This window comes from Antechinus flavipes, chromosome 1, assembly GCF_016432865.1.
Source record: "Antechinus flavipes isolate AdamAnt ecotype Samford, QLD, Australia chromosome 1, AdamAnt_v2, whole genome shotgun sequence".
NCBI classification, from domain to species: domain Eukaryota; kingdom Metazoa; phylum Chordata; class Mammalia; order Dasyuromorphia; family Dasyuridae; genus Antechinus; species Antechinus flavipes.
This window is the reverse complement of record NC_067398.1, coordinates 206,740,340-206,768,285: the sequence shown is the minus strand read 5'-3', so window position 1 is coordinate 206,768,285 and position 27,946 is coordinate 206,740,340. Positions and strand designations below refer to the sequence as shown.

At 33.2% G+C, this 27,946-nt stretch overlaps 1 protein-coding gene across 8 annotated transcripts in view; it reads left to right on the top strand.

Annotated features, from left to right (window-relative positions):
- The window catches only part of PAM (peptidylglycine alpha-amidating monooxygenase), a 355,927-nt gene that overhangs the window by 74,993 nt on the left and 252,988 nt on the right, over positions 1-27,946 (top strand). For 6 of the 8 annotated variants that reach the window (XM_051995235.1, XM_051995226.1, XM_051995250.1 and 3 more), the window contains exon 2: positions 4,655-4,705. The exons of the other annotated variants lie outside the window; for them this stretch is intronic. The gene's annotated coding sequence lies outside the window, so the exon portion shown is untranslated. The remainder of the gene's footprint in view (positions 1-4,654; positions 4,706-27,946) is intronic. 8 annotated transcript variants of the gene reach the window in all.

The following is a 27,946-nucleotide window of genomic DNA, read 5'->3' as shown; positions in this document are numbered from 1 at the left end:
GGCAAGATCTGTAAAATGTGAGGCATAATCCATTTGGGTAAAAGATCCAAGATGATAGCCAGAATCATAACCTGGAGATTCAAAAATGACAATTCAGAACAGAGTAAAAAAAAACAAAACAAAAATATGATGAATAGCCATCTCCAAAAGGCTACTTTCAAATAGTGGGGTTCTTGAGATTTTATTGTGATTGTTTTCATTTTGGTGGAAAGCATTGACCTGGGATCTATTTTGGAGGCAGCTGGTAGATGGAATGCTGGGCTTAGAGCCAGTTAAACCTGTGCCCAAATCTAATCTCAAACAATAACTGTGTGACCTTGGACCTCTATTTGCCTCATTTCATTTTCCTCAACTCTAAATGAAGATAATAGAACCTATTTCACAGGGTCATGAAGATTAAATGAGATAACATTTGTAAAATGTGTTTATCACTGTGCCATGGCACACGGTAGGCATCATGTTCATTTTTATGCCTTCTTTTCCTCCCATCTAGCCTTACTAGAGAAAGTAGCCTAGATGTTTATTGTAAGACTGCTTCATACTGTACTGATGAGCCCTTTATTGAAACAAATTTTGGAAAACAAGAATAAGGGGAGGGGCAAGGAAGCACAATTCTTACTCTGAATTTTGCTACTAGGAACTAGTAATCAGTATTCTCTCTTCTGATTTTGCTCTGTATGTGCGAAACGAAAAGAGAATTGAAGTTAGATTGGAAGAGCATTGCAAGTGATAGTGGTAAATAATCTTAGCAAATAAAAATTGGAGGGCCAAGAAATCTGAAAGCTTAGAATAGTTATCTCTAAAATTTTTTGATCCTACATGTTTATCAATAAAAAATTATTCATACAATCAAAATATGTATTCATATATATAATTTTTTGTAAATAAATATATCTATCTATCTATACAAACTATTATACTAATAACTATATACATCATAAAACCTTTCAAATAAACATTTTTTAAAAGGGTGAATAACATTCATACAGTATTCTATCCAAAGTCATTAGGAATTTATTAAGAAGGGGAATGACTTGGTCAGTGTGTTTTAGGAAAATAATTGGCAACTGTGTGAAGAATGAGTTGGAAAGGAAAGAGTTCTGAGTCTGGAAAATCAATTAGGATGCTCCCATAATACGTGAATGAGAGATTAAAAAGACCTAAACCAGGGGAGTAGATTGTGAGAGGTATGTGCAAAAGAACTAGAACTAGATATAAAAAAAAAAAAAAACATGGCTGATTGGATATATGAGATTAATCTGAGTGCAGAGCTGAAATAATACCAGCATTGACCAGGGATTACCAAAAGTTGGTAGTATCTCAATACTAATGAAGAATTTTGGAAGATTGGTGGAGGTAGGATATAAGCAAATGTATGGTTTCTGTTGTGGAGACCACAACTCATTTATGCCTTCTTATCTTGTGCAGTTCAAAGTATATTATTATTTATTACTCAGAGAATAGGGTCAAGAGATGTATATGGGAATCATGAAGTAATAAGTGGGGAAAGGGTAGATAGAAAGGCTGAGCAAGCATGGAATCTTCTCGGTGGTATTTGTGTAGCACCTGCCATGCTAGCTCTAGTAATAGCAAGTTTATAATTTCCCTGAGGAGCCAGTGACCAAAGCAGAAGTGGAGATGTTGGTATCTTCTACTGCTAAAGAAAGAGGTATAGAAGGAGAGTATCTGGTGATAAGAGGAGGTATGATTGTTGATGAAACTCTATCACAAGCCCCAGTATCAATGATACTGGAGAGGGTAAGAGATCTTCCCATTTTCCCATTGATTGATCACATACCTGTTTGGGGTCAGGCTGCAGCCTCTTATGTGCCCTCTATTTCTCCACTCATTCTCTCATATGCACCACTTTGGAGAAAGCTGTTACTGAAGATGCCACAGCAGGTCATTTATTTTTACAACCCAACCTATTAAGGTATTTTCTTTTTTATGATGTTCCTCTCTAACACACACACACATACACACAGTTTGCATCTATGATTCTGAGTTACGTAAGATATATTAATGAATACTTCTAAATTCCCAGACAATTGTTGGTCACATAAATCTGCATCTTTTAAACTTTCCACGTCACAAAATAAGGAGAGGCAGTTAGAATAATATAGTGGCAGACACCACACCTTCTAGGCTCTAGTAAAATAAAGAGAAAAAAAAGTAGCTACCTTCAAGAAACTTGCATTTTATTGGGAGAAACAACACATAAACAAAAGAGTGAAAAATTCATCTCAGAAAACTTACATGTAAAAGTAAGATTATGGATCATGATCCTGCAAAAAAGGAGGATAGGGAGGGGAGAGCAGTGTCACAAAAACCCAGGGAGGAGAACATCCCAAAAGAGGCTGTGCTCACAGAAGTAAGGAAAGATAAAGATGTAAAGAGAGAGAGAGAGAGAGAGAGAGAGAGAGAGAGAGAGAGAGAGAGAGAGAGAGAGAGAGAGAGAGAAAGAGAACTCATTGATGACTTTGAAGAGAATAATTTCTATTGAGTCATAGAAATGAATGCTGGTATGCAAAGCATTGAAAGGAGAGTTGGAGGTTAAAAAAAAAGTGGAGGCAATAAGTGTAGACAGTTTTCCCTAGGAATTTGGTTATGAAACAGTTGGAGCATAATTGATTAAGGGTATGTATGGTAGCATCAAATGAAAGCTTTTTAAGGATGATGGAAATCTGGGTATATATGTAGACAGGAAGAATTAGTCTAAGGAGAGGAGAAATTTGAAGTTACAAAGGCAGGAGATGATCCTTGAAGACAGACTTCTGGAGGAGATGGGTACAAATAGGATTAAGGGATTAAATACAGGGTCTGACAAGTAGAAGGATCACCTTTTACTCAGAGACTGGATCAGAGGAAAAAGGAAGAATGATGTTGGGTTGATTTTAAGGGTAGGGTTGAGCAGAGGGAATTAGAGAAAAACAGTCTTAATTTTATATAATAAGAATTCTGAACTTAATATTCTTTCATTCTGTTCTAACATAGCACATATACTTTTGTATATCAGAATCTCTAAGTGTGCATCAAAATGAGAGATTCTTATAATAGATTTTAACATAAATAACCAGCATCATTTAAGCTCTTCCACAAATTCTTCTATAGGGTGTGACATAGATTTTTTGGTGGGATATTTAAAATTGAAGACAAATGACTAAAATTTTATTGTTTAAAAATATTAGTGAGGGTAAGGGAGGCAAAATTTGGGTGGGAGCTGTAGGGAAGGAAAAAATAATAGGGATATAGCAATAAAAACTATTTGATTACCCTAAAAAACAATATATATGATATTTTATTTTCTTTATTACATAAAAGATGTTATAATTCAGAATATATATGCATCTATATTGCCCTAATTCTGAATTGTATGTATGTATGTAATATATATATACACATATATATGTACATCTTTATGCATATGTATATCTTTATAAACTTGTCATACTTCAAGAGGAAAAGAAATAAGACAAAACGAGGGAGGATGTACCTGGAAAATGTGTAAGTATAGAGGTCAAAACCTTCAGTTTGATCAATTAAAGGAAGTACCTGAATGGATACTCCCTTCATATATGCAAGTAAAAAGAACATTTATTAAGTACCTACTGTGTGTGCTATGCACTGAATAGTAACTCATCCATAATATAGTATTAGAAGATGCTGGGAAGCTAAGTGATTTACCTCTGGTCACAAAACTATACATGTAATATGTGTCAGAGGAAGGATTTGACACCATGGCTTCTTAATTCTAAAATCAACCTTCTACTACTTCCCATAATGTCTCTTGAGTTCTATAATCATTATAGAGTTTAATATAATAATAATAATTATTCACATAATTAATATAATACTTATAGTTTCCTGAAGCCCCGACTTATTCTAACAAAGGGGTTCTATTCTAGGCTCACATAGAAAAGGGTTTTATCCTGGAAGATGACCTTCCCCGAAAGAGAGGAGTCAGGGATTTTCTCATACTTTCTCTGATTTGTGTCTTGTGTGGCTGAGTGTTTCAGCCATATTTGTGCACTATCCTCCTCCAGCTCTAGAGTCAAATTAACACTGCCGTTACTGTCTGTATTGTTTTATATATATAACAGACCCACTTTCCTTTCTGATTAGATCCATTCCTGGATGATCTATGTCATCTGTGCTTTAATTAAGTTTCTAAGTCACAGTAAAACTGTCTTTCTAAACCAAAATAAAGAGGCTATCCGAGGCTATCCTACACTGATAACTCATCATAGTATGGAGTTGACTTTTATCTCTCAAAATCTGTCAAGGAAAGTGTAAGTTCCAGCTAGAAAGTCTTTGGATACAATCCCAATAATAAAATGTGATAGGGCTTTTTCTTTTTCTTTTTTGTTTATGAATCATCCATGTTAAATATAGAGAAATATCCCACCAGATAGTAGGATGCTATAAATTAATATTTTGACCATTTCATCTCTTGAAACCATATAATACAATGTCCTTCTTCCCATAAGAGAGTTTTCAAATAGTAATATCATAAATGTAAAGAAAAGTCTCATTCCTCTTAGTTCCCCAATATTTTTTGATCATGTATTAAACCTAAGTGGTGAGAAACTCATGACAAATTAATGACTGAATAAACATTGTTCTCTAATCAGCTGATGTGGTTTTGTCTGTTTAGGTGACCTGAAGCTTGGAAAAGATCAAACAAAGATGACAACACATGTCCAGGGTGAGCAATTAAAACCAAATAGACTTAGAGATTACTTTTTTCAAAGTAAGAGATTTATGACTCCTCTCATTTTCCCTACTTTCCTGCCCTCCCCCAATTCGTACCTCCAAGGTGTATATAGAAACAAAACTAGTATGGGACCCAAATGAAATGGTTTTAAACTGTGTTCTCCTCAGTTAGGTTAATAGCCATCTGTTCTATATCCTTTTTCTTTAATTCTTGTTGACTAAATAACTTTGTGACATTTAAACTCTGGGAATCCTTAAAAAAGGCAGTTTGTCATCATCTTATGATTCATCTGATAATTTAATCATAGAGATTAGAACATATTTGTCTGGTACAGATTTATTTGTTTTGCAGCAGATACTGAACTTGGAAAAGATATTTAAATACTTTTGACTCTGCTTTTAAAATGCTAAAATATTTATTAGAAATTCACCTTTGTAATAGCTGACTGAATATGAGGAATTGATATTGCTTATGCCTAATCAATTCTGTAATAGGCAGTATTATGTAGTAGAGAATGAACTCATGAAGATATGAAGTCAAGTCTGATTTTATGACTGGCACAAATCACTTAAACTTAGTGATTTAGGCTAGTGGTGTCAAACAAATAGAAATGCTTCCCTGTTGGTGGCATATTGACTTAAAAATTATAAATGAACATTATCAGTGTTATATTGTATTTTAAATTTATTTTGTTAAACATTCCCAAATTACATTTAAATCTGGTTTGGCCTTGTTTTGGATATTTCTGTTTTAGGCAACTCTTTTAAGATTACACATCGAAGAGAAGGTACCAGCATTGTTAGAAGTCCATTTATTTCAAGAACTTTCCCCTTTAGATAATGTAACAAAAACAACACTGTGCACGTGGGACAGTGCTATTGTATGTAGTTTGCCACCTGGTATCACTCTGTTTCAATCTCAACACAGGTTGTCACCACCCCCTGACTTCTCAGGAGAGAAGAGAGCCCTTAGGGGAAACAGGGAGCCCAATTGTTAGCAGGTTCCCTCTGAGCAGAAGGGTCTTATACCTTACTGAGAGTTTCCCCACTGACTGTGACCCTCTGCCTCAGACACTTAATACTTCCAATGTGTGTGACCCTGGGCAAATCATTTAACCCCAGTTGCTTCAGCAAAAAGAATACTGTTACATGATATTATAAACTCAAAATAAAGTTTAATATTCAGCTAACAAAAATTGAAAAATGTTTTACATTTTATAAAAAAAAGTATTTGCACCCGTATTTACTGAAGTTCTTCAAAAGTCAGAATCAAGTATTTAGGTTTATTAAGAAAATAAGATTTATCATTAATTCAGAACGTATTAATTTAGTTGTGATCTTAAAAAAACAAGTTTTTAATGAATCCAGTTCAATCAACCATTTAACTATTAAACATCTTTTATATGTGGGTTATTTGGTTTATCTGTCTTTTTGTGCTCCTATGAATCCAGTGGAGGGGTCTAAATGGCTCAGTGAATAGAGCCTGAGGTCTGGAGCCTGGAAGATCTGAATTCAAGGGCAATTTCAGATGCTTAATAGCTGTGTGACTCTGGGCAAGTCATTTAATTTGTTTGCCTTAATCCTTTGGAAGAGGAAATTCCAAATTGCTCCACTATCTTTTTTGAGAAAACCCCATGGACAGTATTGGTGTGCTATAGTTTCTGGAGTCATGAAGAATCACACATGACTGAAAGGATTGAATAACAATGTCTAAGGTACTGTGTTAGCTGTAAGGTACTACGCTAGCTGTAGAGAAGGCAAAAACCAAAATGAAGCCATCTCTGATTTCTAGGGCAGGGAAGGGAGAGATACAACATGTTCATAAGTAATTTAATTCAAATTATGTGCAAATTAATATAAAATAAATCTAAGAGTAAAATAGCATCAATAATCAGAAGGATTAGGAATACCTTCATGTAGGAGGTGGCACTAAATGGATTGATGAAAATTAAGAATTCTATATGGCAGAAGAGAGAGGAGAGCATCACATGTTAAGATGACCACTTATGCAAAGGTGTGAGAGTGAGGTGAAATAGAATGTTGCATCTGTGAGATAGTGATCAGACCAGTTTAAAGCAGAAAGAGCCAAGGTATGAAACAAAACTTAAAATAAGAAGTAATTAGAACATTGATTATGGAGATTTTAAAATGTCAATCTAAGTAGTTTGTATTTTATCAGAGAGACAACAGAAACAAAAATAAATATTTCTAAGAAACACATCTTGTGATAAATTCGTTACTCCATTAAATATATTTGCACTAATTCTATTTTTTCTTAAGAACCATTGCAATTTTACATTCTTAGTAGACAATATTAAAATAGAACAGACTAAAAGTCCAGAATTATGTTGTAAGTCTGTTTACTTGGGAAATCATATGCTTGTGAGTCAATATATCAATTTCATTTTAAATTATACAGTATACAGTTGTATAATTATACAGATTAGCTCATCCAAAACTTTGGATATGTCTCAGAGACTTTCCAGAAACTCAAGAGAGGTTACATGACTTGCTCAGGATCACAAAAGTACGAACCATCAGAGTAGAATCTAATCTTAACTCCATATAACAATTCCATATAACTGGTAGCTCTTATTAATATTAATGCAATCTGTACATCCTAATACTCCTTAAAGACATTTATAATTTGCATGAAAATTATTCACATGCTACATTCAGTTCTAGTATCATTTTCAAGGGAAGAGTATTGATAAAATGAAGAACTCTGAGACCATTCCACGAGAGGGGAATTTGAAGGGACTGGATGTTTAGGCTAGAGAAAAGACAGGAGGAACATTCAATTCAATTCAACATGCATTTTTTAAAGCACCTACTATTTGTCAGGTACTGTGCTGAGGGCTAGAGAAACAAAAAGAGGTAAAAGACAATTCCTGCCTTCAAGGAGCTTATAGTCTAATGGGGGAGGGGAAACAACATAAAAAAGAATACATAGTACACAAAACAAACATACATAATAGGATATAATTAACAGAGGAAAGGCACTGGGATTAATAGAAGTTGGGGAAGGCTTCCTGTAGAAAGTAGGATTTTAGTTGGGACTTAAAGGAATCCAGGGTGATCAATAGTCAAATTGGAGGAATAAGCATTTCAGGTATGGGGGATAGAGAAAACACAGGGAGCTGAAAGATGAAAAATCAAGTTTGTGGTACACCTGGGCAGACAGTATCACTACACAAAATATATTTTGGGGAGTAAGATATAAGAAGAACATGATTGTTGAACGGCTGTCATATAGGAAGGGGTAGCTTAGGAGAACAGTGAGAATGTCACACTTAGAGTCAAGAAGACTCTTCTTAGCAAGTTCAAATTCAATCTCAGATGCTTACAAACTGTGATTTTGAACAAATCATTCAGTCTTTGTTTGCCTCAGTTTCCTATTCTATAAAAGGAATGGGAAAAGAAAATGGCAAATTACTTTTGCTTTGTCAAGAAAACCCCAAATGGGGTCATGAAGAGTCAGACATGATTCAACAAGAGGTAGGAAAGGGATTAGACTTGCTTTACTTGATCCTAGAGAGAATTAGATGCAATTTAAAAAAAAAAAAAAGGAAGTTTTAGAAAAGCAAATTTTAGTTTGTTATAAGGAAATAATAATAGTACTTATTCAAAAGGGGAAGTTGTGATCTCCCCTTGACTTGCAAAAAGTGAATAACTACATCTTGGGAACATAATAGAAGGCAGTCTCATTCAGATAGTAATTAGATTAGATAGACTTTGAAGTCCCTTTAAATTCTGAGATTTCATGATTTAATCTTTGATACTCAAAATAAACTTTAGACTATGGTAAGATGTCTGTTATCTGTAGTTCTTGTAGAATGAAGTTAATGTATTCTAGGTGATTTGCATGTTATTAAGAACATAGTAATGAGGATATGTTATAGATGACATGGAACAAAGAGTTATCAAACAATAGCTATGGAACTTGCTATCTTAAAAAAGTTCATGATAAACTGCATCTTGGTTGTTTTCTTGACTCTCAAAAAGGTAAAATGAAACATGTGAGGCCCTAAAACATCACGGAGAGTATAAATGTTTATTGGCTGACTATAATGTATATTCCTTTCTGTAAATTTTAGGACTGAATCAAAGACTAATTCAGCCTTCTCCCTAATCATTTTCTCAACCCGCAAGAAAACCACCTCCTTTACTATTCCTATCACTGTCACCATATTCATAATATTATCTCTGATTTCTACATCGGTACTGTCATGGATGAAAAGCACCTTCTTGTCACCCTGTAACTACTCTTCTTTTCTGCTTACACAACTTGTAGTGTGTGAAGGAGAAACATTCCTTTAACGCTTTAAAAATTTTAGGTTAGAGTGTTTAGGGAAGGGCTTGAAAATTATTTATCAAAATGGAATGATATTGTTTTTTAAGGTTTAGCACTGGGCCACCATTTTCTTTGCATTCCTTATTGCTTTACTTTGAACAGAATTCCAAACAATGTTAAAATAAAATCTCTTATAATATAACAATGAGGGTTCTGAATAGTATCTACAGAATGGTTCAATATGCTTATAAAATCTGTATATAGGAACTTACAGTCATAAATTTAGAGCTGAATAGGATGTAAAAACATCAACTAGTCTTTGCTTTACTGACAAGGTAAATGAGTGTCAGAGAGGTAGTAAATGTTGCCCAAGGTACACAGATCTTCTGGCTCCAAATCCAGCATTTTTTTATACTCAACCATACTGCCTATTAACAAAATACTCTAAAATAATGTCTCAGATCTAAATAAAACCATGGTGCATAAGTTGTTATCAGTAAGGAAACAACTTTAGAGGGCAAATAATCAAATTATTATTTTATTTGACCTCATAGGGTAGAATTAAAACCAATAGGTCACAGGGAGAACAGTTAAGCCCAGTTTAGGAAGTACTTCCTTACAGAGCTCTCCAATAATGAGTTCATGGCATCTGAGAATTTCAAGCTGAAAATTTCAAGCCTTTGAAATCATATAGTACAATTCTTTAAAATGAAATTTTTGCTTCATATATTTAAAAATAACAATCTTATCTTGCTTCCATCATCATCTTTTTTCAGTTTAAGCATCCCAGATGTCTTCAGCAATCTATTTATATCATAGTAGCTAACATTTATGTAGTGGTTTAGATTATACAAATTCTTTTATATGTATATTTCTCATCTGATTATGTAATGATCTAGTCATAATCAAATATATTGAGCTAGCTCACTGTACTTGTTATTCTCCCCTAGATGTGCCCTGGTTTGTGACTTTTCTTTCTTAAATATGGCGCTCAGAATAAGATGTAAAACTCCAATTTTTTTTTTTTTTTGGCTGAGGCAAGTGGGAGTTAAGTAACTTGCCCAGGGTCACACAGCTAGGAAGTGTTAAGTATCTGTGGCTAGATTTGAACTCAGGGCTGATGCTCTATCCACTGTACCACCTAGCTGCCCCCAAATATTATTTTACCAGGGCAAAGTTATATGACCATCAGTCTACTATTTCTGAGTGTCGTTAATATAGTCTAGGCTATCACTAACTTAATGAGCTTATATATCACCTTGTTTATTCATTGGAACTTCTAATCTATTAAACTACTCACATCTTCATTTGAACTGTTGACTAGCTATATATTCACAAACCTTTGCTTGTAGAGTTAAATTTTTGAATTCTAGAACGGGACTTTTCGTTTGTCTGCATTAAACTTCCTCATGCTAAATTTGGGCTATTAGGTTACAGAATCAGATTCCACAATCCAATGGATATCCCTTAATTCCATGTTTTATGCAGATTTTTTAATCATATCATCTTTGTCATTATTCACATCATTGATAAAAGTATTGAACAGAATAGGGTTAAGTTTTGTCTTCTATTGATTTAGATTGTAACATATAAAAGCATCAATAATCAATATATTAATAATTGTAATATAGGGCTGCTTAGGTAGTGTAGTAGATAGTGCCAGCTTTAGAATCAGGAAGACCTAAATTCAAATTTGGCCTCAAACACTAGCTATGTGACTCTGGGCAAATCACTTAACTCTGTTTGGTTTAGTTTCCTCAATTGTAAAATGAACTGGAGAAGGAAATGATAGATCACTATAGTATTTTTGCCAAAACAAACAAAGAAACAAAAAAATAGGATCACAAGGAGTTGGACATGACTGAAATGACTAAAAAATACCAAACATTGTAGTGTGAATTAACCAAATAAAATATAAGAACTAGAAAGAATATGAAAGGTAATTTATTCCATTTTACATATAAAAATGGTCCAAAGACTAAGTAACCTTCTAAAGTCACAAAATTAATGAGTGGCAGTCAAAAGCAGAAAGAACACAGATTTTCTTATTCTTATTTCAACAGTATTCAGCATGATTCTTCATATATAATCTCTTCCTTATGATAGTTGAGAATAAAAGAACATTACTATAATGTTTTGGTGCTTTAAACATGTTTTATTACTTAATTTTCTGGTAGAATTGACTTTTTATTTTATGAAAGCCACTTCTGTTTAACACAGTAGACAACTGCATTTTATTAATATCAGTGCATCTTTTTAAATATAGTCAATTTCATACTGATATAAGTAAATGCAAGGAAATAATGTATAAGTAATCAAATTAATCAGTTCTAAATCTTCTGTTATCCTTTGTTATTTTAATGTTGAGAAATTGAAATGTAGAGCTTACCTACCTGCTTGATTTTGGCACCTGATTTAATAAGAGACTAGGTCCCAAAAGAGAATGAAGAAATGCATTATCATAACTTTCTTTGCCTTAGCTATTCTCTGTAACTTAGAATTTTTTTTTAATTTAATTTTATTTAATAATAACTTTGTATTGACAGAATCCATGCCAGGATAATTTTTACACAACATTATCCCTTGCAATCACTTATGTTTCGTTTTTTCCCCTCCCTCTCTCCTCCCCCCCCCCCAAGATGGCAAGCAGTCCTATATATGTTAAATATGTTGCAGTATATCCTAGATACAATACATATTTGCAGAACCGAACAGTTCTCCCGCTGCACAGGGAGAATTGGATTCAGAAGGTAAAAATAACTCGGGAAGAAAATCAAAAATGCAAATAGTTCACATTCATTTCCCAGTATTCCTTCTTTGGGTGTAGCTGTTTCTGTCCATCATTTATCCAATGAAACTCAGTTAAGTCTCTTTGTCAGAGAAATCCACTTCCATCAGAATACATCCTCATACAATATCGTTGTCGAAGTGTATAATGATCTCCTGGTTCTGCTCATCTCACTTAGCATCAGTCCATGTAGGTCTCTCCAAGCCTCTCTGTATTCATCCTGCTGGTCATTCCTTACACAGCAATAATATTCCATAACATCCATATACCACAATTTATCCAGCCATTCTCCAATTGATGGGCATCCATTCATTTTCCAGTTTCTAGCCACTACAAACAGGGCTGAGTAGCATTGCTTCATAAAGTAGATAGAAGCAGGATGGAATAAAACCAGTTTAAGAAAAGCTTGGTGACAGACCCAAGTAAATGAAGTCTCCCATAGAACAATTTAAAAAGATTTTTGTAATAAACTATTCTTACTATCAAGAGCAATAGAGATACTTCATATTAATTTGAATATCACAGTAAAAGATGTGCTATTATAGGAGGCAGAAATGGTAGTAAATAGGATAAGAACAAAGAAGCAGTTATTGATTATACCAAATGCACAGAGTAATTCATACTGGTGGTAGCAAAACTGTGAAGGTGTTATGAGATTGGATTAAAAAAGTGTCCAAAGAATAGGAAGATGCCAGAGATCCTCCAAAAGAGTTGAAAATGACCTACTTTCATATCTATATAAAATTTTATTAGAATTGTAAAAATTTATTACACACACAGTGAAGATATCCTTAATGAGTATATTAGTAGGAAATAGACATGCTTTTTCAATCTATATTCCATAGCTGAACACTTCTTTACCATCATACAACTGACTTAAAGAAATAGGGAATATAATATTTCTTTCATTTATCATTTATTCATAACATCATTAGATTTTCAGTTTAAATCTAGAAGGGATCTTTAAGCATATCTGGTCCAACTCTATTTTATGTGACAAAACTGAGGTAAAAACCTTGTTCACCTTCTCATCATTAATATCAAGTGAGATGTATGCATACCATAGTTTTGTCTGCCTCATCTGTTGTGATAGAAATCCATCATAGGATCTAAGTTGGGGATTGCCTGTCAGTAATGAGGTCCCTTAGATATTGCTGTTTGTATTAAAATTTTGAACAATGAATAACCTATTGGATAAGATCTATAACCACAATTTACATAGTGTGGTGTTATTCTGTATTTTCTGCAATGTCATCATATTCCACTATGGATATGAATTGGGCATTTCTTGAAAGTGTCTGAAGGATTAGAAGTCATGACAGAATCACTTGAAAATATTCTCCTAGATATCTTCTCTGGCTATGATATCTTGACTGATGAAGGTAGGCAAAGTAAAAGATGAGATAAGAAGTGATTGGGAAGGAAATTTAGAAGTGGAAAGAAATAATGACAGAAATTTAGTGAGAAAGCAGTGGGGACCAGAAGACATCAGTGGCAAAATATAGAATAACTTGATGCATTCTTTTTTGTGATATAGTATAACTACTCAAAAGAGTGGTCTTAAAATCCATATAGAAAAACCAGAAAATGAAAACAATATTTGTTGTTCAAATTAGGATATAAATTTAGCTAGACAACTGATAGAGTTCATACATCAAAATAATTTATAATTGAATAAGATAATGGAATGATCATTTGATTAAAGTGAAGGAAAATTCTGAACAATCTGTATTCTCCATTGTATCTTCATAATATCCAGAGAAATCAAGGAAGATTCTCAATACATTGAGCCGCTGTTCTCCACATTCATTACCTTGTAGGAGGACTTACGCAGGATGGATCAACATTGGTTGTTGTATTGTTAAATGGAACATCCACATCAATTAAGTCTCAGAGTTTTTTGGTTATTGTTATACTTATGTTTAAAGTATGGGTGAAAGAGGCATGCTCTGGTTAATTCTAAATTGATATATTCACAGATCTAGAACAAAAATTTTAGACATGAACAAAGGGATGCTTATCAAGCTGACTATGCAAATCAGAATTATTTACTTACTTTTATCCTCAATTGCTATATCTTTTTTTGCATCATAAAAGTTATTGATAAATTTTGGTTTACAAACACCAGCTGTTCTATAATGCATGAGTCTGTGATGGGTAAATAGCTACAATAAATTCTGAATGAAGTAATATCACTTCTTGATTCCTGGGTACTGTTACCTCTCCTAAAATGGCCTGCGATTGCTTTAACTTTTAACTTATATAGTCATATCTTATTGTTGATTTATATTGGGCATGCACTCTACTAAAAAACCTAAATTATTTCTAAATGAATCATTGTTAAATCATACTTCCTGTCCATAATTCATATTGTTCTGGTGAAACTGACTTTTTTTTAACCTATATCCTTACTAAATTTTATCATACTAGATTCAGTCTAGTGTTTTATTATGTCAAGTTGATTTTGAAATCTGACTCAAAACTATTTGTTAGCTATCCCTCCTAATTTTGTGTTATCCTGAAATCTGAAATGGATGTCATCTATACCTTTATCACACATGACATAAAATCTTAAACAGTGCCATGTCAAACACAGATCCCTGAGGCATTTGATAAGAGGTTTTCTAAACAGAACATGGAGCCATTAATGACTATTCTTTGAGCCTGAGCATTCAACCATTTCTGAATTAAACTAATTATACTACTGGCTAGCCTACTTCTCTTCATCTTTCCACAAAAAATAGCACAAGAAGTCTTGTCAAGGATTGTGCTATCAACTAAGTAAACCCAAGTAAGGTTTGCATATCAATCAGTAAACATTTATTAAAGACTTGCTGTGTTTGTGCTAAATTCTGGGGATACAAAAAGAGGCATCAGCTCACAATCTAATGGGAAATTATATGTAAATGAGCTATATACAAGATAAATAGGAAAAAATTAAAAGAGAAGAAAGGCGCTAGAATTAAGAGGATATAGGAAATGTATCCCATTGAAGAGGGGAATTTTTAGTTGAGAATTAAAAGAAAAACAGGGAAGAATGGGGTAGACCTGAGGTAGACAGATCCTACAGCTACAAGAGTACACGTATAAGGTGATAAGGGCCTGCTCCAGAGTAATGGCAGTGTCAGGAGGGAAAAAGGGGTATATTTAAGAATTGTTACAAAAGTGAAATCAGCAGCCCTTGGCAGTAACTTAGACATAGGGGATGAATTCAGAGTAAGTTTCAGATTGTGAGCCTGAACTATCATGAGAATGGTATTATGCTTTTACAGAAGATAGGAGGAGAAGCAAAGATAAGAGGGAAAAATAAAGAGTTCTTTTTTGGACCCTTTTAAATTAAAGATGTCTACTATATAGAAATAAGATATTTAAATTTTGCCAAAGAAGATAGTCTAAGTGATTTACATATGCAGCTCATTTAATTATGGGACACTGTTTCCAGTATAATGCCAATTTTTTTTTTTTTTCACAAAGAGCTACTTTATGTTATATAGACTTCAGCTGGATAAAATACTGAATTCACTCTCTTCAGAAATAAATCACATAACTACTTCAAAATGTAAGGAAAAGTTAGATGGCAAATGTAGCTTTCTAGTAAAATAAAATCATGAATCACTTTTGTTGAAGCCTTGAATTGCCATTTTTCTAGAAGATTACATTTCTGAGTATTACAGCAGCAAAATGCAGAAAAGTCAGGCTAATGCTTTGATATTTATGAAATTTTAAGTGCCTAAGATGAAAATTTCAATGTAAGGTTCATATGCCAACTGCAATTTATTTCTTTTATGCACATATTCTCATTTAGTAGGGCAGTATTTGCATTAAAAATACACTTTTGAAAAGCTTTCACTTACAGCTCTCCCACTGGATTTGTTATCTTGTACTCTCCAATTCAAAGAGTCATACATTTAAAAATATTTTTGATGCTAATAATGTCCAATATTGAAATTTTTTGTTATTGTGTAGAGTTAGTGTTGTTAGACATAATTTATTTTGAACTTTCCTTGCTTGAGCTTTATATGAAGCAAAGATTTCACTGTTCTTGATTACACACTCTTAAGAAAATTGAATTAGGACCTGGATTTGGATTTCAGTGGGTGAGGTCTGTGGTTGTCAAACTTTTTGATTTTAAGACTCCTTTGCATTTGTAAAAATTATTGAGGACCAATTAAAGAGTTTTTGTTTATGTGGATTATCTATCTATACATTTTAGTATTATTGTGAAAATAGTTTTGACTTCAGAAGTCCCATGAGAAGGTCTTCAGGAACCTAAGGTGTCCCAGGACCACATATTGAGAATCTTTGGGTTAGAGAATTCATTGTGTGGAGACTCCCTCTACTGTTTGAGACTAACTTGTAACACTTGTGACACTGAGAGTTTAAGTTAATTGTACATAATCAGATCGCCCACGTTATCTCAGAAATGTGACTTGAACTCAAGTCTTTTTTAACTCCCAAGCTATTCCTCTGTTACAACTTGCTGCCTTTTAAAGAATACTTTTGATTAATTTTTATTGAATGCATATGAACCTGTAGCATTTTTGCTTCTTAAATACATGATTCATTTGATGACTTCCCTCTCTCACTTCCAATTATATATAAAAGGTTTATCAATTCAAAAAAATTTTATACTTTTATCAAAATAGTGCTGGACCTAATTGGGAGTCAGGTTCAAATTCCAGTCTTCATATTTACTGGTTTTGTGAACATAGAGTCATTTAACTTCTTACAAGCTTTATTTTCTCTGCTGTAAAGGGGATATAATGATCTGGGTGCTATTAGAAAAGCATTTTTGAATCAGAATGTATCATATAAATAAATGTAAATTATTTATATCGTTAATATTGCAAAAGCAGCACTGCCATAATCATTTGCAAGACACTTTGCTAAGCGCTGGGTATCTAAAAATGTTGTAGTCCCTTTCCTAAAGCAACTTAAAATTTATTGGTGTGAGAGGGATAAGGACCAACATATTAAGTATGATGCTCTCTTTTTAAACATCACTATCTTCTTACTCTCGTAGACCTCTCCCATATAATAAAGAAGTAAAATATATGTATATTTATATTTCTCTTATTCCTATTCTCTTGAAAGAAATGTTTTCTTTAACTATTGCTGGTACATATATTTCTATTATTCTATAATTTATGGAAATTCATATATGTATATACTTACTATGGAGTGGAATGAGATAAAATAAAGAATTTTATTCTCTAGAGGTCAGACTTGCAAAAATCCAAATTTGGCCTGAACCAGATTAAAATATGATTGGGAAATGTTCAATAAAGTGATTAAAAATACAGTACAACTTAGATAGTGTTAACTTATAGTCAATATGTTGCCTCAGAGTCTATCTTTATTTGTGTTTGACACCCCTGAAAATAATGTGCTGTTATAGGGAATTTGAGGAGGTAGAGTTTCCTGTTGTCTGGTGGCATCAAAAGAATTTCATACATCTGGACTGATAAAACCCAAAGACTATATTCAATGTATCTGTTTTATTTAAATAATTTTTCAATTTAATTTTTATATTTTTTATTTAAGTAATTTAGAAAACATGAACTACAGTAAATAAAAGGAACACATAAATGCTCTCCCTTTTGAGTCTTTGATCTTCTACAACTAAAGAAAACAATGTTATTCATATTTGGAATAAATCAATAAATATGGAAATAAAAATAATTATTTTCACATTTTATAAACCCATAGTAAAATTTCCCTACATAAATGCTATTCTGTTGTGAATGTGGGTTCTTGAAAGTCATAGCAAAAGAGCAAAAATTCAGGCAGCATCCAACAAGCTCTAAGGCCTTTAATATAGGCAAGTGATGATTACATGTCTGTACTCAGGACCTGTTGAACTTACTTTTGGCTATAACAAAAACATGCATGTCTGTATATATAGATGCAAGTGCATCTGTATATACAGACAATATATATTTACAGTTCTTGAAAGAAATATCTGTATATTTATTATGTATATCTATTTCAAGAGTATTAGAACAATAAAATATATATGTATACATATATCTTTATTTCTTTGTCATATGGGAAAGGTCTATGAGGGTAAGAAGGAATGATAATGATGTTTTTAAAAAGTGCATAAATAAATTATTAAAAAATACAAATAAATAACCCCCTCTCACCACCACCGCCACCAGTAAATAGAAATTGGCAAAAATAAGGGTTATGGAGGAGGGAAGTCTGTCACTCAATCAGAGGAAATAAAATGAACTTCAGGCACACCACTTATTTTTTTTCTCTCTGGAAATGTTCATTCTGTCCCAAGTTTCTGAAATGCAGAAATTTGAAAGAAAAAGTTCATTTTTTAAGATCTATTTCTACCCAACAAATATATCCATGGAAATGTGTTCTCTGTGGGTGAAGGACATATCCCTTCATGATAAATCATTGATCACTGAAGTATTTAAATAAGAATGCTATTAGACCAGTTATTTGATATTATTCCTGATACATTGTAAAGCAGCCAATTACTGTTCACCTTCAACTCAATGGCTCTCTTGTAAGAATCTCATGACTAGAAGAAAACACTTTTTATTGCCTCTGGAATCATCATTTTCAGGAAATGAGAGGAGTTGTGCTTTCTCATGGAAAGTTAAAAACAAAAAACTTCTTTCAGCAGCTTTTGAAAATAGATTATTTTAAATAATTTCTGAATATTTAATTATTCCTACCTCTTGTTTGTGCTCAGCCTCTTCTGCTCTCCTCCACTCTTCCCTATTATACATTTTTACATGCAGAAATGTTTATGCTCTATTTAGAAAGAAAATTTATTTCCAAGGAAAGGTTGATTTTGGTCAATTGAGTTTTTGTTTGAACAAACAAAACAGAAAAGTCAATATGCATCACTTGTTGGCAGATTGACAACTAGTGCCTTTGAAAACAATAAAAGATAGTGAAAATTCTTTCTGTGGTATTGTTCTTCAATTACTGGGTAAATGTTGTAGTCCTAAGTGCTTTACAGTCATTTTAAGGAATCAGTATGTTTGCTTTGTACATTGATTTTACCATTAGAATGAAGAAGAATATTAGTAACAGAAGTGTTTGAGTTTCTTTCTTTGTAGAAATTCCTATGTAATAAGTAGTTCTTTTAAAACTACCACTGAGGGTTATCTAGGTGGCACAATGTTTTTTTGTTTTTTTGCTGAGGCATTTGGGGTTAAATGACTTGCCCAGAGTCACACAGGTAGGAAGTGTTAAATGTCTGAAGTTACATTTGAACTCAGGTCCTCCTTACTTCAGGGATGGTGCTCTATCCACTGCACCACCTACCTGCCCCATAATGTTTTAATTATAGACAACATATAGTATTGAAGGAACATAAAAAGATGACCCAAAGAAGTAAAAAAATAAATAAAATAACTTTTTTTGTGTTTTTATGTTTTAGAATTCCTTGTGTGTAAGAATTTTAAAATTCTAAAGTTATTAGCAGTATCATTTGCAATTTTTGGAAGGGAAAATTATTATTTCTATAGTTATACTTTCCCAAAATATTTGCTTTTTTTGGTTTGCTTTATTTTGTCCTTGAATTTAAAAAGAAATGATTACTTATAAAATAATTTCTAACCCATCATTGAAAAATTCACTTATATAAAAAAAGAAAAAGTTAAGTTGGAGTATCTACTTCGAATCTGAAGTTACAAGACCAGAGATATAATAGTCACATTTATCTTTATTTTGCATCACTTCTCTTCAATCTCTGTTTCAGTTAACTTGATCTGCTTGCTTTTCCATAAACTCTGTATTCTTTCCTCCATTTCTGTCTGCATAAATTATCTCATCTGCCTAAGCTGGACTCATCTCCACAAATAGTTTCTATCTCCTATTGGAAGCCTCATACATTTAACAGAATGTGTGACTCTGGGCAAATCTTTTAACCCCTCTTTACTTCAGTTTCATTATCTGTAAAATTGAGATAATAATAGCACGTGTCTCCAGGATTGTTGTGAGGATCAAGTGAGACAATAATCATAAAAAGCTTAACACAGTGTTTGGCACATAGTAAGCACTATATCAGTAGTAGCTATAATAATAATAAGAATAACAATTATTACTTTAGCATAGTTTTGTTATGGATAACTGTATTTCTTCTAGCAAATTATAATCATTGTGAAGACAGGGATCATGTAATATATTGCTGTGTTCCTTTTAGTGCCTTGCATAGTTCCTTGTACTTACTAAGAGTTTAAGAAATATTTGTTGAGCAAGTGAATTAATTAATGCAATTTGTTTTTTAGCAACTAAATTTAAAAGTAGTTCATTTCATGTGTTTAGAGTAATTTTCTTTTGCTCACTCCACCCTCCCAATTAAATACTAATTCGCTTAATAATGTTACTCTGAAATTCATGAGACTTTCCATACATTATCTTTTTGATTTTGATAAGTGATTACTACAGATATTATCCATTTTTTCAAATAAGGAAACTGAGACTCCAAGAGGATAAATGATTTGCTCTTAGTCAAACAGGAAGTAAATGTTAGGTTCAAGTTTTTTCTGGATTGAGGTCCGGCACTCTTGTGTTGCCTCTCATACATACCCCAAGGCCCTGTTTATAAAGTATACTATGTTCTTAGCATTTCAGTGAATTCCATATTTTATTATAATTGATTCCTGTATTGTTTTTATAAGGCATTTGCTCTTGTTTTTGCTCTATTAATAATTTAATAGGTAGTTTATTATTGCAAAAGGACTTGTAAACATCATTGGAATGATGCTGGTAACTAAAAAGATGGATACTGGTTTCTGCAGTGTTTCTCATTTTCTGTAATAGAGCTTTTGGTCGAATGCAGCCATCAGTAGAATAGAAAAAAGCAGGGTATAGGATGAGGAGATGATTGAAAAATATGACAAAGCAATTGGACCACTATTTAAAATCTTTGAAATATAAAAAATATAATTATGTGAATATGTAGATCACCTAGAGAGTAGAAAACACGAAATATTTATTAAAATTCATTTTATTTTTATCTTACTTTATCTTTCCATTTTATATCTTTCCATTTTCCTTTCTTGTTCCTGTCTACCTATGTTTGGTAGCAGATGCTGCTTAATAAACACTGCTCCCAGAGCAGTGCTGACATCAGTGATGTGATGATTCATAAAGAGAAATGTTTTGGCCCAGCAAAATGTTGCATATATTAAATATTGTGTAAAGCAGAGCACTTCATTTTCATTTTAACTTATTAACATGAATGTTATTTTCAAAAACATAAGACTGAGCTTTTAATGGGAGCTTAGGAAGATATCTATCATTCATGTTTTACTATTTTATACCCACATGTTTCCTTTCCTTATGTTTTACCAAAAATAACAATATTATACCCTAAATGGTATACCCTAGTTTTTCTGTCATGAAACTACAACATCAGAAATTATAATTTTTGTTTTAGAAGAAACCTTTGCATCTTTCCGGTCCATTTAACTCATATAGAAATTCTGATAGTATCTGTTTTCTTCCAGTGATGGGATAGCTCAATCTTGTTTGAGGAAGCCCTAAATTTTAGAAAATTTCTCTTACTAAATTAAAATCTGCTTTCCTATAAATTTGACCCAATGGTGGCATTTAGGATCACGCAGAATAAGTCTAATCTCTTCTAAACAACAATAATCTTCGATACTTGGACACACTCATCATGCGTCTCTTAATTCTTCTTTCAGTCAATCATTTAGCATTTATTAAACTTCTACCTGAACAATATATTAAACATTGGAGATACAAAAAAAGGCAAAACAAAACTAAGTCACCCCTACTCTCTAGGAACTCACAGTTTAATGAGGGAGATAACTCTTTTTAAAAAATGTGAATAGTTTCAGAAGCAAGGTACAAAATTAAATAAGACTGGAAAACACTTTTTACAAAATATGAGATTTTAGCTTAAGCTTGAAGGAAGTCAGGAAAACTAGGAGTCAGAGATGAGAATGGAGAGAGTTCCAGATGTGTTGATAGTTAATGAAAACACTGTGAAGGGGTGGGAGGGAATTTTGTGTAAGGAACAGAAAGGAGGTCTGTCACTAGATTGCAAAGAACATAGGGATATGGAAAGCTTAAGAAGACTGGAAAGGAAAGATGTGGCCATTTTATGAAGGACTTTAAAAGCCAAGCAGGGTTTTATATTTGATATTTAATAGGGAACTACAGAAATTTACCAGGAGAAAGAGTGGTCACAGTCAGACCTGAGCTTTAGGTAGATCAGCTTCACAGCTGAATGGAGAGTGGATTGCAGTCCATTTCCTTTCTCTAGAAGAGAAAATTGAGTTGGGGAGATTAACCAGCCAAGTTTTTCCAACAGTTCAAATTTGAAATGATGAAGACCTACAAGAGCATGGTAACAATATTAGCAGAGAGAGCTATGTTATTAATGTACAAGCAATAATACTTGATCATTGTTTGGATGTGGGGGATTAGAGTAAGAAGATAAAGATGACGTGTAGGTTGTGAACCTTAGTCACTGGGAGAATAGTGGGGCCCACCCTAGACATGATGAAAATAATATAATAATAGGAATAACAATAGCAAATTTGGGAAGAGCGTAAAGTTTATGGGGAAAGACAATCAGTTTATTTTTGGACATGTTGTACTTAAGATATCTACAAAACATCCAGTTCAAATTGTCTAAATAGGCAGTTAGTGATGTGAAAATGTAGATCAACACAGCTTAGGGCTGGTAAAAATAGATATGAAAGTCATTTTCATAGAAATAATAAATAAAGCCATGGAAACTGATAAAATCACCAAAGGAAATAATATCAAAGGAGAAGAGGGACTAGAAATTCTTCTCTTAGGGGAAATTCATAGTTATCAGTTATGACCAGCAATGGACACAGAGAAAGGAGTAGTCAGATTGATAGAAGGACAAGGAAAAGAAGTGCTCAAAAACTCAGAGAGAAGGAAGTATCAAGAAGAATATGCTTAATGGTGTCACAGTTTGAGGAAAAGTCAAGAAAAAAGATTGAGAAAAGGCTTCAATTTGGCAATTAATAGATCATTAGTGATTTTGGAGAGAGTACTTTTTGTTGAAGCTTAAAATATCCCTGATTGTTTCAACTATTAGTCAAAGGATATAATTTTGTCCTTATCAGCCTGATCTTTTTTTCTGTTTATATTTGTTAAGTTGTTCTTAAAATATCTGCCTAGAGCAGAACACAGTACTATAAATGTGTGATCGGGCTGAACATAATGGGATGATTTATGTCCTTTGCTTAGTCCATTAGAGAGATGGAATGCTATAATAATAAGATCTATGGGATAGGTACCACGGAGTGTACTTTTAGTATCAGTTTATTTTACCCATGTGATCTTTGTTACCTCATAGAGCTTTAGTTTTCATGGACATGAAATGGTGGTAAAAGTACCTGTTTTCTCAACCACAAGGGATTGCTGGAAGAGTAGAATGAGGTAATATATGAAAGAGCTCTGAAAACTGTAATTCACAATTCAAATTTAAATATCATCATTATCGCTATAAAGGCGATTAATCAGAGATGTGTTCCTCTCTTTCTCCTGCCCCCATCATGCCCTGGGCCACCAATTTGGTGGAATTCTCAATCAATTTGATAAGTTTATAGAATATATGAACATTTGTAGATAAGTTAGAGACAGCTCTCCATGGAACTGGTGAGGGTGAGGATTTGCCTACTGGTACCTTGTTTAAAGGACATGGTGATTCCTGTGGTTTTCAGAGATTGGATTGACTAAAATTAAAAAAAAAGATTCATACAGACCTTGTAAAGTTTGTATAACTATAAAAATGAGCTCATAGACCAGATCAGTTCTCTTCTCCTTTTTACTTGTGCTTGCCTATAGGATTATACAAAGGGAAAAAAAAGAAAAGAAAAGGATAGTCACTCTCCTGCTCTCATCAATAAATGATTTTTAGTGGTCAAAGGATATGAACAGACAGTTTTCAGATGGAGAAATTAAAACCATTTCTAATCAAATGAAAAGGTGCTCTAAATCACTGTTGATCAGAGAAATGCGAATTAAGACAACTCTGAGGTATCACTATATCCCTCTTAGATTGGCTAAGATGACAGGAAAAGACAATGACAAATGTTGGAGGAGATGAGGGAAAACTGGGACACTGGTGCATTGTTGGTGAAGTTGTGAAGTGATCCAACATTCTGGAGAGCAATATGGAACTATGCCCAAAGGGCTATCAAACTGTCATACCCTTTGATCCAGTAGTGTTTCTACTGGGTTTATACCCCAAAGAGATCTTAAAGGAAGGAAAGAGACCCACATATGTTTGTGGCAGCCTTTTTTGTAGTGGCAAGAAACTGGAAACTGTGTGGATCCCCATCAGTTGGAGAATGTCTGAATAAATTGTGGTACATGAATGTTATGGAATATTATTGTTCTACAAGAAATTATCAGCAGGATGATTTCAGAGAGACCTGGGGAGACTCATACGAACTGATGCTGAGTGAAATGAGCAGAAGCAGGAGATCATTGTACATGACAACCACAATAAAAGGCAATAAGGACAATTGTCTGTGCCTCCTTGGCTTAAGTGAGGAGCTCAGGAATAGTGCTCCTGATCCCTAGATTCTTGTTAGAGAAGGGATAGTGTTGAGTTTGTAGTTATGTAATTCTAAACTTTGTCCTTCTAGCCACAAGGAAAGGGAGGACACATGGAAAGTATCATTCTTGGTGTATTGCCTGTTAGGTTGTCCCAACTTTGAGAGTTCTCAAGTTCAAATGTTTAGGCATGAGACCTTTAAGAGAAAGAAAGGAAAAGGTCAGTCACTTCTCACAATTCCTGAATGGCATTTAGTCTTGGAAAAGGAAAAGTATGATTCATGTAACCCCAGAAAGAACTGAAGGACAAAAGCCATGGTGGTCTTATAAATCTCAACCTTACTCCTCCCTAATACTTGGGACAAGCCACCAAAATATTATAACTATTAGTGGAGAAGTGATATTTAAACCATAAAATGATAGTAGATTTTGGTGGTTGTAAATGGAGAGAGAAGTGTTTAGCATATGGTGAGAAAGAAGGAATCACTAGATTGTCCCAATGATAACTGCAAATTCATTTACCTTTGAAAGGAAGTTTATTATGACCCAATTGAATGCTTTTTGTTACCTTTTCTGCCTCTGAGTTATATGAATTTTTTGAGTTTGTGTTCTATTTATGTTCATGGATCCTACCGCTTAACACAGTGAGTGCCTGGTACACAGTAAGCACTTAATAAGTGTTTATTGACAACTTTTAAAAAACTTTCTCTGGGGGTGTTTTCTTTTACATTTTTTGTGAAGTGGGCAAAAAAGATTGTCTTATGCTTATTTTGCATTTATTATTTTGAGTGTTACTGTTAGAGCTATTGGTTGAATTGAATTGAATCAAATATACATTTCTATAGTTTTGACAGAATAATATTAACAATCTAGAACTTCTCTTAAAGTCCTATGGTGTACTTGATATGAGATCATATTGTGTACTTACTAACTTCAAATCCAAACAAGAAAAGAAAACTCTAAACAGCAACTAATCTTAAGAGTAGAACTATGCGCAAAAAAACCAGATGGATGCTTAGGCATAAATAAATACTTCTTCAGTTGTTCTGACAGGTAGGCTTCAAAATGTGGATTGGTCTCACAATGAACTAGAAGTAAGGAGGAAAAAAGTTACATATGGACCACTTAGTAAATACATAATCTCGTGAATGTCTTCTACTACTTCTAGTCTGGTCAGGTCATGTGTAAGAATTTGGATTGAATTATTTGATTGTCTAATTTGCATTCTCAAATCTTACTTCTTAGCTACCCTAAAGGAATTAGAAGAAAAAAAATGTTACATTCTACATTCCAAGGTGATGTTACCTACTTTTATGTAGAGACTATTTGAAAGGGAGAAGCCCCTGCATAGTAATAATAGAAAACCACTTCTTTAATCCATCATATCTTTTACTGTTGTCACTTCCCTTTTACAAGATCTGTTGTTATATTGGGATTTGGGAAGAGAAGTTCAAGTATTAAACTTTCATTCCAAATAGTTAGAAGGTAAAAGATTGTGTCTGTTAATCATGATTATACTATTATTTATATTTATGGTGTTAGGAATCTTTTAATAGGTATTTTCACTTTCATATAATCAACGTTTTAAGCAAAATCAGTGTAACCCTTCTAAGTATATCTCTTTATTATAATGTAAGTATAGGGTATTAAAGTGTGAAGGTCAAGGTTGAGAGTCAACATAGAAATTATCCAGTTGATAAATTGTTGTGATTTCCTAGAAACAGAAAAGTGTCTCTGTTTATCTTGGTGTATCTTGTGCCCCTAGATGCATTTATTAAATACTCTCGTAATCTGTAAATAGCTAATAATAATATGGTAGGGATGATCTATAATTAATTTATGCATTCAGGTTTAGAAGAAGCTTACCTGAGGTCATTTTTTTCTTTCATTTTTTTTCTTACAGGGGTACAAGTAGAGACTAGTATATGACAATACTTTCCCTCAGCCTTCTTCTTTTCTCTCATTACTATTGCTAACTTGGTAACACACATATGTTGTCTTCCCTGATGTAATGTAAGCTCAAAAGGAGCAGTGATTTCATTTTTGTATTTTTATGCATAGTCTAGCATAATATCTGGCATAGTGTAGGTGATTAATAGATGCTTGTAATTGTTGATAATAGTGTCTAAGGTATCCATTGTTTATTTTTACATAAAGAATTTAAATCATAGCAGAATATTTGATACCTTTTACTGTTGCAAATTTTTTCATGTTCCCCACATTCAGTTACATGATGCTATATAGAGTCATGGCCCAAAGTTTCAGAATCTTTATTTTAAGAAATGATGATGGGGCTGCTAGATGGCACAGTGGATAGAGTACCAGCCCTGAAGTCAGGAGGACCTGAGTTCAAATCCAATCTCAGATGTTGTGTCCTGCTTTCTAGAGCCCCCACATCGGAATGATTAAAATATACCTTCCTAGTGGAGAAGTGATGAAGCGGGACTCCTGAGGATGGTGGAAAAATGAAGTCCATTTATTTCAAGAACTTTCCCCTTTAGATAATGTAACAAAAACAACACTGTGCATGTGGGACCATATAAACAACTTGCTATTGTATGTAGTTTGCCACCTGGTATCACTCTGTTTCAATCTCAACACAGGTTGTCACCACCCCCTGACTTCTCAGGAGAGAAGAGAGCCCTTAGGGAAAATGGGGAGCCCAACTAGACATTGTTCCCTCTGAGCTGAAGGGTCTCATACCTAACCCAGAATTTCCCCACTGACTGTGACCCTCAGACACTTAATACTTCCTAGCTGTGTGACCCTGGGCAAATCATTTAACCCCAGTTGCTTCAGCAAAAAGAAAAAAAGAAAAAAAAAAGAAATGATGAGGAAGTTAATTTTAGAAAAAACATAGAAAAAATTGAATGAAATAACAAATAATGAAGTGAGCAGAACCACAAGAATCTCATATACAATAAAGGCAATTTTGTTCAAAAAATAACTGTGAGTGACTAAGCTATTCTGAATACTATATTCATACTGACTGCAAAGGACTTAGGAAGGAAAATGCTATCTACCTCCAGAGAAAAAACTGTAATATAGAAGAATGCATAGTATTATTTTGTGTGTATGTGTGTGTGTGTGTGTGTGTGTGTGTGTGTGTGTGTGTGTGTGTGTGTGTGAAATAGTGGCCTTTTCTAGTAATAGATTGGGAAAGGAGGAGACAGTTTGAAACTTAAAATGTAACAAAAAATAAATTTAATTTAATTTAAAAAACTGTAATGCATACTATTGCTCTCATCAAAGGACAGTATTCCCAACTATTTCTCTCAGTTTCATTTAAGAAAAGACACTTGATCTGATCTGATCTGTCAACTCTCTTGAAAGGAAAAAACTGTACATCCTTGATTGGTTATATGCTACTGTATGATACAGTAAGATAGGTATTCTTTTTTTAAAGCCTTGTTTTGTGACAGAATAAAGTTTATTGCCAGATTATGTTTTTAAATTACAATTATTTACAAATAACCCTCATTCCCTGAGAGGTCTCTTTTAATAAAATAAGACAATTAAACAAAACTAACAATACATTAAACTTGAAAGTACATAAAACTTTTTTTATCTGTAGCACCCTCCTTACCTGTCTATTTTTAAACAATTTTTAA